General features: G+C 41.4%; 1 protein-coding gene across 2 annotated transcripts in view; it reads left to right on the plus strand.

Annotated features, from left to right (window-relative positions):
- Positions 1–261: 261 nt before the first annotated feature.
- The window catches only part of LOC107265591, a 24,578-nt gene continuing 11,267 nt past the window's right edge, over positions 262–13,572 (plus strand). The window contains exon 1 of one of the 2 annotated variants that reach the window (XM_015735187.2): positions 262–539. The gene's annotated coding sequence lies outside the window, so the exon portion shown is untranslated. Of the gene's footprint in view, positions 540–11,930; positions 12,370–13,572 lie in introns of those variants that run through there. The other variant, XM_015735186.2, reaches the window with a different exon arrangement.

The following is a 13,572-nucleotide window of genomic DNA, read 5'->3' on the forward strand; positions in this document are numbered from 1 at the left end:
CGCCGATTGGCGGAATGTATAATGAGCCTCAAGTCGGTATCATTGAGATGGTTAACTATAAGTAATTTACCGGCTTTCACGTAACCCAGCAGTTGCCCGCGACGAATACTGCATCAGGAAAAGTCGGGTCACTTCTGGGAATAGATAAAAGTCAAACAAAGTTTTGGTTTAGTGTACCTTGGCGTGTCTATGGCGCCAACTGTACCTCGTACAGTTCTGCCATCTCGCGGCTGAAGTACGAAACACGCCCTATGGTAGGATAGTTTCTTCGCGACGCCCTGACGCGACGTCGACCATTGCCAGGCGCGGAGAAGTTTCCTTCACAGAAATCGGTACGACAATTTGTCCGGTAAAAGTGAATCGCGCGAATGCGATTAAAGAGAACTCTCTATCGCCGGGATAAGAGCCGCTCGTTTGTGAACGATAAAAGCCGGAAGGAAGACTCTGATATCGAAGGTGTTAAATGGATACAAAGCTTGGAAAGCCTGTGTGTACGTAGGCGGCGCGTCCGAGACGCTTCTAGGAGAGACAAAAAAGAGGTAAGAATTTCGTGGCTTTGTCTTTACCGAGTTAAGTCAACTTATCCTCACCAAACACGTGAATAACCTTTTTCTATTCTCTAACATCCCGACGAAAAACTCTGACTTTTCTTCCCTAGCTTTTACTTAGATTTATCGTCCTTTCTACTCGTTTCAAATGACACAAAATCACAGGGAACCCATGCTTGACAGAGACAGATTAACAATATCAACTAAAAAGAAATCCCTATACTCAATAGTGGAACGTGCACGTATTCTAGAAAGTCTTGACTCCTCTCTCGATAATATCGAAGCACCCTGAAGATATCAATTTTACGCAAATACCCGAAAAGCTTCATTTCAGTCACAATCATATCCTTCACCGTGTCGTAAGTAAAATGAAACACCCGATACGTACAATAGAACATCTTCGATCGATACACTAATGTATAACCCTACCACAGCCTTAGCGTAATTTTCAATGATATCCAATTTCTTCTTGTATTGCCCATAGGTAAATGCTCTTCGTTTTTATCCTTATCTTTCTCTCTCTTTCCTCCTCTCACGACTGGAGGTGAGTTTAGTGCCAATTTCGCTGAACAGTCAACGACCCGCATTGGAAGCCCGTGGCGTGCCGTTAATTCCAATTCGTCTTGCCGACTTTAGCCAGCAACTCTTCTCTATTCGCAGGTGCTGAGCGTTATAGGTTATGTTACGCTACATTAAGTTTTCGTATAATTTACGAAGAATAATTATATACGGTAGGACTATCGTATTTTCAGTGCTCGACCGTACACTCGGTCTATGCAATTTATTCATACCGCTTGTCACTGTTTTATTATTAAATCAACATGAAATGCTACTTTCTTATGCAACCTATAATGTGCAGTGTAGTATATAAGATCCGAGCACGTGGAATTCTTTGACTGGATGCGCGGCTCTCGTCCTATCTGTATACACACGTATCCCACGTATATACGTTTGTGAGGTTTATTTCGCGTATAGCTGCGCGCGCAATCTTCTTCGCTACAGGCAGCCACGACTTTTCATACTGGCGTAGGACTTACGACTTTTCGGATCATTACGAGAACGAGTTATGGCGGCTCCTTCGTGCCGCTGACTCTTTAACCCGGGATCCTACGAGCTCTTGGTACTTTCGAAACTGGCCTATTTACACAGCTGACCGGGCGTCGCTTACAAAATTGACGCCTCTCTACGTGCACTCGTGAAATTTACTCTAATCTCGGCAACGTACGTAACTACATCTTTCGGCGCTGTTGCGATAATAATGTGTTTTTTTTTGTTTGTACATTTTTTTCATTGCTTTCACGTACCTTGTCACAGCCGGAGAAAAATTGGGTAAAAGTTTCACTCAGGCGGTTTACTATTTGAATATTCACTTTCATTTTGCTTTTTATCGCTACTTGCTTTTTTTTTGCATTTTACTAGGAATTCTGTAATCGGCGTATATATACGTGGGTGTCAGTTATGTGAGTATGTATGCCAGTATGGAAAGTATTAAATATCGTTGACCATATTTGCACGGTGTGTACGAAGCTTTATTAATCTTGCGTGAATGATTTTTGTTTGATGAAATGAAAACTGCGAATTCTTTGAATTCGTGGAACGTGACGTCACTTGTGTAGGAATTTTTTTATTCTTTTAGTGAATCTTCTTTATTCACCGGGTCAGAAGGTCAATGCGTCAGCGGATGTCCTTGGACGCATTCAGGGAAAAAAAATCTGTCAAAAATTTTTGATACAGAATTTATTTACCGCTGATAACAGGGGGCTCTATTTTAATGGCGTGCACGCGATAACATAGGTGCAAAATAAAAAAATGATCTTAAATGTCATACTGCAGTTGTATTTTTGGCCACATTGTATGAACGGATTTTATGAACAGACACTGGCGATATAACGGGCTGTGCGTATATATATGTTTTGAAATAGCCTGATATAACAATAAAAATAGAAAAAGAGATAGGGGCGTGTAAATATAAGCAAAATTTTAAAAAATTTAGTGATCCGCACGTGTAATAAATAACAATCTTAGCATTTTGGCATATGGTTGCTAGTTTCGTTCTCGAACAAAAAAAAAACACCATAAATTATTGTAGACGAGAGAGAAAAAAAATCGTATCACGTACGCAGACCGTGTGTGAAGATAATTAAAATCCCTGGAAAGCCGTAGTACAAATACTCTACCGAAATAGAGTATACACGCCGTAGAACGTGACGATATGTACTATAGTACGTTCGAGCTAACTGCGCTTTCACGATATCGAAATTACATTGAAATTTTGTGAAAAAAAAAAACTTATTTCTTTAAAGAAGAAAAAGTTAATCTTTAAAAAATCATGTATTTTGATGACAATTTTTTTGGGATTTTTTCTCAACTGCACGTCATCCTTTGCGAGGACTCGATCCTTCTACGTCATCATGATCATTCGCATCCAAGAATCGGACTCCTGGATATCATATTTCGGCCCCGTGTTCTCCCTCGTCGTTACGCCCCTGAGATAACCGGCGCGCCAAATAAAAGAAAATCACGGCATTCGCAAAGATTACCGGGCCGAGGAGAAGATCCTTCTGAGAATCAGCTACACTTGACCGTCGCTAGACGAAAATAAACGAGCTGTTGGGATTGAGGAATTAATTTAGTTTTTTTTTTATTTCGCCAGGACCAACTAGGGAGATGCTGCCATGCTCGATCTCTCGTTCGTACGTTCTCGCCGACTTGAATCTCGAATTGAAGATCTGCTCTCGTAATTAGTACCCGCTGAAAGATCAATCGATACACCCCGTACCTCTGAATCTGTATGGAAGCCATTTAAATTGAAAAGAAAATGGCCGCGCGCAGCATCCCCTCCATTATTAAATTCCCATGTACCTCGATCCTCTCATAATCTTAATAATCACTTACGTTTCTCGTAAATGCGAAATAATCTCTCGATAAGAAAAAAAAATATTTTCCAAGAATTCAAGATAATTTTTTTTTCCCAATAATCACGGAATTTATTGAATTCAGAAAAAAAAACTGTTAAACCAATGTTAAATGTAATCCTATTTATTTTTTTTTCCTTTCCAAATATCAGTACCAACTTAACGATGCGATTCGACCCTGTGTTCACTCAAAAAATTTTGAAATCCTTTTCACATTTTTTAAATAATTTTTTTTGACTCATTCTCCAACCTCACACCTGATCTTTTTGCTTGCTCACCCTGGCACATTATTGAAGACCAGGGTATCAGTATTCCTGACGTCAAGGTTCGTGATCCCTAATGACAATGCATATAACACAGCCATGGGGCTGTGCAAAATTTTTCCCTAGACAAGTACCAACCCACAGCGTGTATAACCCTGTGTATAAACGAATATATGCAAGCCGTTTGTCATTGTGCAATTCCAGCTACGATTCCCGGAGGCTGGGGGGGCACTTCGTGCCCCATAGGCGTAAAACCCAGACAATGCTACACTTTCTACAGTGTGGCCAACCAAAAAAAAATCCCCACCACCAGGACCCTTTTCCAAGAAAAGGAGTCAAACGCAGCTGCACCTCTTCCCGAGCCCACTAATCTTATTCATCCTGATAAATCCTCAAAAAGATTATCCTCGCCGTACCCAAAGAAAAACTTTCCAAAATTTTTTTTTCGAACCAGAGTCAATTTTCGAAAATTTTAATTTGGCAGCTCAAAAAACTTTTTTTTTTCAAATTCTCAATCCAACGTTCACAAAGAGAAAGGATACTTCGTAACGTCTCGCGAATATCGGCGATGACCGCGCCTATGCAGTGGCCAACAATCCCCGCAGTGAGCGGCGCGGTGTTTCCAGGAACGGAACGGCACGTACGTGAACCCTTAGGAGAACTGTTTGTGAGAGCTTTGCGCACATATACAAGGGGTCCAAGTAGTACGTACCATGAAACGTCTCGAACCCACCACCCATGCCCCCCTGATATTGCCTCTAAAGTCTCGAGACTCGATCGCGGCAGCCGTTTCCAAGAAAGTCGCTCAGCCCTCCAGGACTACAACCCCCCAAAATCCCGCTCCTGTCCCCACATCCTCCTTCCATTCCTGTTCTCCCGTAACGGCCGCATCCTCCCACCCTTTACGGCCTCAGTGTCTCGGTACGCCAATGGAACTCGAGTCTGACCTAACCAAACCTGCCCCTACGATCCTTTGTTCCTTTGTAAATTGCTACTCCTTTGCCTCACCAATCTCATCTTGACTGTATTCACCACCCTTTCTTTTTTTAGACTCTCAATGATTTTCACCAGATTCCCTGTGTCCATTTTTGTTCGTGAATACATTTCGTGTATAACGTCTACGCGGTAACTCCGTATATCTATGCTCGTGTATCCAATTTAACTTGTGGGTATTATTACTATGGAGATGCTAGTAATTATCGTCCCTGCGGTTGGTAATAATCGTCGGTTAGTCTGGGGACAATTCGAAACTAATTCTAGTAAATTATATAGAAATGGATATACTTCCTATCTACAGTACGTGTATGGGATGGCTTTGACTAAGGGTACTTGGTTTCTATGATCCGGTACAGTGCTCTCATTGTCCTTAGACTTGACAACAGGAAGTTTAATATAATTGTACGTGCTTTTTTTCTCGAATCAGCCTGTTGTTTCCCCTCGATGCTGTTTTACTGGATATACGGATTTTATTGCTCGGCGTTATTCTCTTTTGGATTCCTCTTCCTACCCATCTTTCTGATACGGAACCGGAAGTCCCGGCGATTGGGATCGGTGCGATTTCGTGCTCGACGGCGCAGGAAGTACTCTGCGACCCGGTGCATTTACGATGGTCTTGATGAGAAGATTTAAAGTGCACCTGGACACTCAAAATGGCGTTAGCCGGAACAGACTCCATATATTGCCATGTGCTCGTATTATGAAATGTTTAGGTTACGCTAGGTTGTCTGGTTACCGAATGTAGTCCAGGTGGCCCCAGAAGGCAGGAGCCGCCACAGCTTCTGAAATCACGGTGCGATTAGGCTGTTCGAGGATTTTGAAAAATTAACTGGAACTTGACCTGCTGGAAATATTAACCCTTGGCAAATCGAATTATATTTTCTACGAAACGTTGTCTCTGCTCTGAGCAAATTACAAGTCCTGGGTACCGCCTTGTCCTTTCTGCGGGTATTATGGGACGAGACTAGAGCCTAATGACGAAACTTCCGGTGAAATTTATATTTGCTGCCTCTTAAACCGCGAAATTCGAATTCTAATTACCCGGATTATCGGTCGATATTGTTATTATGGGAATTGTCCGTCGTTATGGATCTATAATGGCGACGTTATTCGTCATCTTTGTGGCTGTGAAGTTTTTAGGAAATTTTTTTTTTAGTATTCATTTTTTTTATGGACTGTTCTATAGGGTGATTCGCCATTAAAAATGTATTTATAGAGCGATTGTGGTCAAATTCCTGGAAACCGAACGAGCTACACTGCGATTACCGTATAGATAAGTCACTAATGGCAATGGTAATCGACTCGGGGTTAAGGGGGCATTTAATCGATCTTTATCGATACGTCATACAGATGAATTAAGCGCAGCATGCAATTACATCAGATTCCGATGAACCACCCGCTCGGCAGTGCTCCATTAGGTTAAAATTGAATATGATAAATATGAAAATTGTTGTTCACGTAATCACGTTATTTATCGAACATGTGTCTTATTTTCTTAAAAATAACCGTGAGATAATAAAAAAAAATTTTTTTCAAAATTAATTTTTTCCTCAATACAGTTCTTGTGTCTGCGCAAAAATTATCAAGCATATTTTTTTTCCTGCATATCGTAACGAGATAAGACCTATCACCAATTATATCTTTTTTCCTCAAGTGCCCCTGACCTGGGTCAAATGCATTAAGATCCCATTTATCACGTATCCAGTCTCATGTAAACGAGGGCAGCTCGTCAGTCGCCTGTAATGCAAGTGGTATAAAAAAAAAAATTTACTATGAAAGACAACAAATAAACATACGACAATGCGTCATAGCCATTTATGGTAGTGTTTGGTATTTGAGAAAAAAAAACAAATTAGAATTTTCCCGATTTTTACTAAAATTATTTACTCGCACCAAAATACCAATAATCAACCCATTAATTCCAGCTGATCGATACGACGTGTATATTGGAAATCATACGTAATATCTTTATCGATAATTTCCAATATTACCCAGAAGTCCTTCGGATGGTCTTTCCCTCATTTTTTTCCAATGGAAATATTTACAATGGGTCGAACCAGGTAAAATTGATCAATTTCTACGAAGCGAACCCCACCCTGGTGGGTACTGGGTACAGTAGTATTGGTCGTGTAGTTTTTCCAAAAGGGAAGACTGTTCGGCTCCCTGCTCTCTTCACCCCTCCGCCGCCCCTCTCTCCTTGCCGCTCCTCTATCGCCTTTCCCTCTTTTTATTCCAGACTTTTGCACGGACCCCGTACAATTTCTAGGAAGCTTTCACGATTATCCCAGGACGTAGACAACCGGTGAGGTACCGTTCCAGTTCCGTTATATTAGGTTCACAATGAGTCTCATTGTACCAGCGTCCATTAGATTGCTGGCCGCTTCGTGGAATGATTGTAATTTTGCGGAAATCGCTCGTTCCCAGCGAACAATCGCTGGAAACTTCGACATCATGGCGATGGGGAGGCGTCGGCGACCGGAAGTCAGAGTCGTTCGGACTCTTCCTGTCGAGCGCAGTGTGAGATTGGATATACGACTCGATGACTTGGTAAAAAAAAATATTTTGACATTAGAAAGTGGACTTACGCCTTTTTGAGAAAAAGAAAATTTTCAAAATTTTTTTTCAAAATTTTTAATTTTTACATTCAAAAACGTTCCTCCACTAAGGACGCTTATGCGTGCGCGGACTGTACTCGAGGTAATTCATGTGCCGAGAAACAAATGTTTATTAGCCTCGGCTGGCGTCATGTTATATTCTTTAGCGGTGACCTATGACCCTGGACCATGACCAGTTTGGAGATGTCAATGAGGCTACGTCAATGAAATTAATTCGATTGCGAGGACAAACGCCGTCATTAGATAAGCTGTTTGTCTTTCGAACGACTATACACATGGATTGATATCTTAAAAAGTTGTATTTTGAAAAAAAATGTTATCATACACTAACAACGTCTCTAGACAATCAAGATGAATTTTTGTATTAATCCAAAATTTATTTTGCATACGAAATTCACCAGTTTCTGCTTTCTCACTTTAATTACATGTTATCAGTGTAATATAACATACGTGAACCTAGCGCTTTATCGTGAAAAATAAAAAATAATTATCTTGTTAAACGAATCGACGAATACGTATGCATACGCATGTACGTGTAAAGGGTAATAAAATCAGATGAATGAGAAAGTCCTGGAATTCACCTTATACGTTGACTGATAAACTGAATGGGAAAAAGTCCGAATACGGGTAGAGCGACATTTGAATTAATGAAATAATTGCCGAATTACCGTAACACGTATTACGTATCAGACGCATCTGTGTCCGAGTCCTATATATCCTTCAATGAAACTTTACCGAGAATTGTATTATCCCTTGGTTGCCTGTACACGTGGGCATAGAGTGACGCGAGAGACGAGCAGTGGAGCTAATTGAATTCTCAGGAACGAGAGAAGGAGGAAGTGAAAAGATGGAAAGTCGAGCACTATATGTATATACATAAATACATAAAAACACATTATAAATATATAGTGCTTAATTAAATACATATAAATTACATACGAAACCCGTTTCGCGTGTTTTCGGCAATCTTCGGATTTTTTCGGCTGCCTATCAAAATACATGAATTCTGCATCCCACAGTATGCACATGCGGAAACCGTCTTGTCCGTCGAAGCATTTTTTGAAAAATTACATTATTCATTTATACATCTATTATACAATCGTAAACAGTAGCACGGCTATTGGTACAAACGACCGCAAAACTTTTCTTCCAAGGGCATAAACGGAGGAGAGAATCTCGTGCGAAAGCTGGACGCAGAGCCGGCAGAGGTTATGTTCGAGTTTCAATTTAATCGAGTGAATTTGGTTTTTTTTTTGTGAATTTCAAATTCTTTTCTTACCGTAAAAAAAATTTTGTTAAGACGAGCGCTGGGGATAGACGCATCGTGACCATGTGTGTACGCGATACAAGGATATGTGGGCGAGTACGCACATTGTATTTCGATATGCATGACTCACCACCAGGTGTTCGCGTTCATCGAAACTATCGTGAACCTACATCATCCTCTAAGAACGCTCACGTCGGATGCTGGGAGACTTGACCCCGGCCACTGTGTAACTTATGTATCCTATGTACGATACATACCATGCTCATTATAGTACATATTTACTTGCTCGTATATATATATATACTCAATGGCTCGATCAATACGGGTCCCCGTGTTATTTGAACTTGAATTTTTTTTTACAAATTTCCTGTTATTTTCCTTTTTTTTTTTTCATTCGTTTCATCGAATCTATCGTGAACCTACATCATCGTCTAAGAACGATCACGTTGGATGCTGACAGACTTAACCCCAGTCACTGTGTAACTTATGTATCCTATGTACGATACATACCATGCTCATTATAGTACATATTTACTTGCTCGTATATATATATATACTCAATGGCTCGATCAATACGGGTCCCCGTGTTATTTGAACTTGAATTTTTTTTTACAAATTTCCTGTTATTTTCCTTTTTTTTTTTTCATTCGTTTCATCGAATCTATCGTGAACCTACATCATCGTCTAAGAACGATCACGTTGGATGCTGACAGACTTAACCCCAGTCACTGTGTAACTTATGTATCCTATGTACGATACATACCATGCTCATTATAGTACATATTTACTTGCTCGTATATATATATATACTCAATGGCTCGATCAATACGGGTCCCCGTGTTATTTGAACTTGAATTTTTTTTTACAAATTTCCTGTTATTTTCCTTTTTTTTTTTTCATTCGTTTCATCGAATCTATCGTGAACCTACATCATCGTCTAAGAACGATCACGTTGGATGCTGACAGACTTAACCCCAGTCACTGTGTAACTTATGTATCCTATGTACGATACATACCATGCTCATTATAGTATATATTTACATGCTCGTATATATATATATATATACTCAATGGATCGATGAATACGGGTCCCCGTGTTATTTGAATTTGAAATTTTTTTTACAATTTCCTGTTATTTTCCATTTTTTTTGTTTTTCATTCGTTTCGTGACACCAGTTACGTCACGAATCATGTTCAATGTCACTGTTACAGAGTGACCTTTGATATCTAACCATTTTTTTCTTACGCCCACAGACACTGAATACGAGTGAAATCCGATGGAAAAGGAGAAATGACGCGTTCCGAGATAAATCAGTGCGATATGATGTATTGTGATTTTTTCGTCGTATTTGAAGAATCCTATTTACCCGCGCGTTTCTATAGTCGCTTCGGTCTCCGATAAATACCTAGAAGTTACGATGCTATAAAAGGCTGTTTACCTCACTTGCAATCATCGTCGTGGCGACGAGTTGCGAGTATTGCTTTTACAATGTATATGCGTGTATATATATATATACTGTATGCATGGCTCGTTCAATGCAGAAGCATCCATTAGGAAATATCAATTAAATAACGCAATGTTACCAGCGATACTATTTTTCCGTAACGTGAAAATATGCTTCTCCGCCTACGTGGATACAATCGAAAGGCAATTACCGGTAACGCAGCTGCGGTGGCATCGTGTTTCTCACGAACTTCACGTGCTGTGTCTGTCATGCGATTCGCTTCTCGCGTGGGTTATTAAGAAACGATTACGCAGCTGATTCGTCCTACGCAATCCGATGAAATATTTCTGGAGGCGACCGTATCCTTTGGTGACTGTACGTGAAAGGAGGTATTGAGATTGGAAAAATTTTTGAGGGATTTAAAAAAAAAATTTTGAAAATGCAAAAAAAAATTTTGAAAATGCAAAAAAAAATTTTGAAAAAAAAATGTGTATTACGTCGGTACGGTTGAGTCGAGTAATTGCAATATAAGCACGTAAGTCTTTTGACAAAGAAAGTAGGTACGTCCAGATGGCTTTAAGTGAAAGTTAATCGGGATTTCGAATTGGGCCTCAATTTTGGGCCTTATTGCCAGACCTTTCTCTCTCGCGTGTCCGACGTGAATTTACTTTCCGTTATGAAATCTCGGATTAGCTCGTGCGCCAGAGGAGACGATTTAAGGGTGGGTGGGGCCTTACGTGGGCCCTGGAACTAAATTTGGGACTGGTCAACATTCCATGGCCCAAAAGTTTCCCTCTCACGGATTTCAGATCTAGACACGCCTGTCTTGCGTTTACTTTTGAAGAGTGGCTATTCTGACGCGGATGGGAGAAAGGAATGGACTGCGTGAGGCCCTCACGAGACTATTCCCCTTCTCGATTTTGGGCCCTGACTAACCGGTGTGGCACCTGGGGACCCTTTGTGTCCTGACTTCGAGCCATCCTTCCTCTGGTCAGGCTAAATCCAGATATTTTACCAAGTTTAAAGGGTTTCGAGGGATCTTGTTATTTTTTTTCGTTAACATCGAATATCTTACAATGGGCCCCTAAACACGGTCCCAGAAGATACTTCCAGGAAATTATTCTAAACCAGTACGATTTTACTAAACAAACTATACCTTTATTTCACGTATACTCTACGATAATATTTACACGTCACTTATCGCTGATATACCGAGGGATTATTAAAATCTCGCGAAAAAAATATTTTACCGACTGTACGGTATCGCGAAGATATTTTAAAAAATTTCATACTCGTAAGTTCATACTGAAGTATTCGTAGATTACAGAAAGAAAATTTTCCCCAAAAAAATAAAATAATTTTTAGCACCTCGCTCTTGCAAAACTGCTAAGTCTGCCGCAATCATATGACTCGTTCACTCAGTGTCAGTGCCTTTGACGAAGGTAAGGCTAGGTTAGGTTACGTATGCAAGCATGCATTTCCAGTTTCGCACGGTGCGACATGCAGGATCTTCGCTCGGATGCGTCTCTTTTTCTTATCCTTAATTGAGATCCAGGAAAAAGGCTAGAAATGGTCACGGCGAATTGTCCATGTAATCAAACGTCGAAGTTACGTAATCAACGAGATAAACAACATAACGAAGTATAACGAAGCGAGAATGCGCGCGTGACCTATCTCCCCCGATAGTCCGAAGCGAACTAGTTATGCGAAATCCACTTTTGAACGATAGATCAAGTATTTTCGTCTAAATCCTTCAGCTCGATAAGCCTCTCTCTCTCTTTTCCCCTCTCCTCAGCTCCCCACTCGAGCGACTTGCGTTTTCCATGATTTCCCCTACCGCGCGGACGCCAACTCCCCTTCCCCCACTAAAAAATACATCCCCACCATCGAGCCCACTCGTTCCATGTGGCCAGTACTGTAATTATAGATTCATTCACTCGAGGCGAACCGTCAGTTGCTCGTTGGCATTCGCACGAGCAGGAGGTTCGTCGGTCGTCGCGCCGTTGTGTATAAAAGAAAGTGGAACCTCTTCGAGAAACTGTAGACAGTGAAATATAATTTGTTTAGGAGATAAATCTCGAATTATCCAAACGTACTGTACGGTGAAATTTCGTGATACAGGACACACAGTGTATATTCGGGTCAAATCGATCGTAGGCGGAAGCTTCAACGCCGGTTTGACCGTTGACTTTGTACGATTTGAATATTTCGTTCTCTATTCTACATTGTATGCGCAACGTACTTTTCCATACCGTGCAATGTGCCTATGTGGGATTAAACGTTGAATTTATTTGGATCATAGACGAATAAGGAATCCGAGGTAAGCACTCGAAACTCACGTCACATAATCTCTCATGGTCTTCTTGACGATCGAACGTTCAATCGGCCACTGCTGCTTAGCTGTCTTCGAATTTAATGAGTTCCTGCTGGGTGCTTGACTCCCGGCGTGCGTTATTCCGCGTAGGAGCTTCTCCGAGAACGGTAGGCCTTTGTGGCGCGATCCGCGGACGCGTTGTGAATTCGGTATAGTGTACCCCTAATTAGCATAAGCCGTCGTCGCGTTGTGAACTTCCGAGAAACTGCAAGGCCGCCGGTACTGGCGATCAATTTCTTAACGTTTTAAATCGGAATTCCGTTACGGCTGTCCCTGAACTCGATTTACGTCGGTATTTATACACACGTGATACCCCGCCTGCCCGATGTGAAAATGTGTTTTAACCTCTGAAAAGTACGACAAGGACGTAGGAAAACAGACGGAAAGCTAAAAATTTATAGCACGGCGCATCGGAAAATTAAATTTGATCGCTCGCTCTGCGTCTTTGCCAAAAAAGCCTTTTTCTTCGTTACGTCCGCCATGCTCGTTAAGGAGACGTCGTCGCCCACCGACGGCTCCTTCCGCCCTCGTGAAAGCAGACGCATCTCGTTCCTCCTTGATGTTGAACTCGAAATCGCAAATGATCCCGGGAATGAACTTTCTCTCCTTGGAAAATGAAACGGCGCGCTACAGCGATTCTCTGAACTCTCCCACTAACGTCGTGGCTCGCGTCGTTCCTCGTCAAAAGGAGGAAGAAAAAAGAAAGAAGAAAAAAAAGGAACGAGGTTCTCTCTGCATTCCTAAGATACGCCCCTGAGTAGGAAAGAGAGGCACGACTAGTTACCGTGGGACGGCGAGAAAGATGGAAATAATAGAGTAGCCAGTTGGACGGACGGAGTCACGAGAGTGAGTGAGACAGACGTAAGGAGAAAAGGAGTAACGGAGACACGTTCTAGATGCACTAGAGAACGAAAGAGACATCGATGACAGAGACAGATGTATATATATAAAGACTGAAAAGACAGAGAAAACTCTCTCTCTCTCACACACACACAGTCTTGCCAATGCCGTTTCACTCGATAATCGTTGCCAAGAAGTCGGATGCAGGTATAGTGGCGACGGCAGTAGAGTAAAGCAGAAACGCAGCAGGGCCCTTTTCGAGGGGGCGCCCTTCAGCCGTGTTTTTATTTTTACCAGACCCAAGGGACA

The sequence above is a fragment of the Cephus cinctus genome, unplaced genomic scaffold (assembly GCF_000341935.2).
Source record: "Cephus cinctus unplaced genomic scaffold, Ccin1 Ccin1_scaffold0230, whole genome shotgun sequence".
Classification (NCBI taxonomy): domain Eukaryota; kingdom Metazoa; phylum Arthropoda; class Insecta; order Hymenoptera; family Cephidae; genus Cephus; species Cephus cinctus.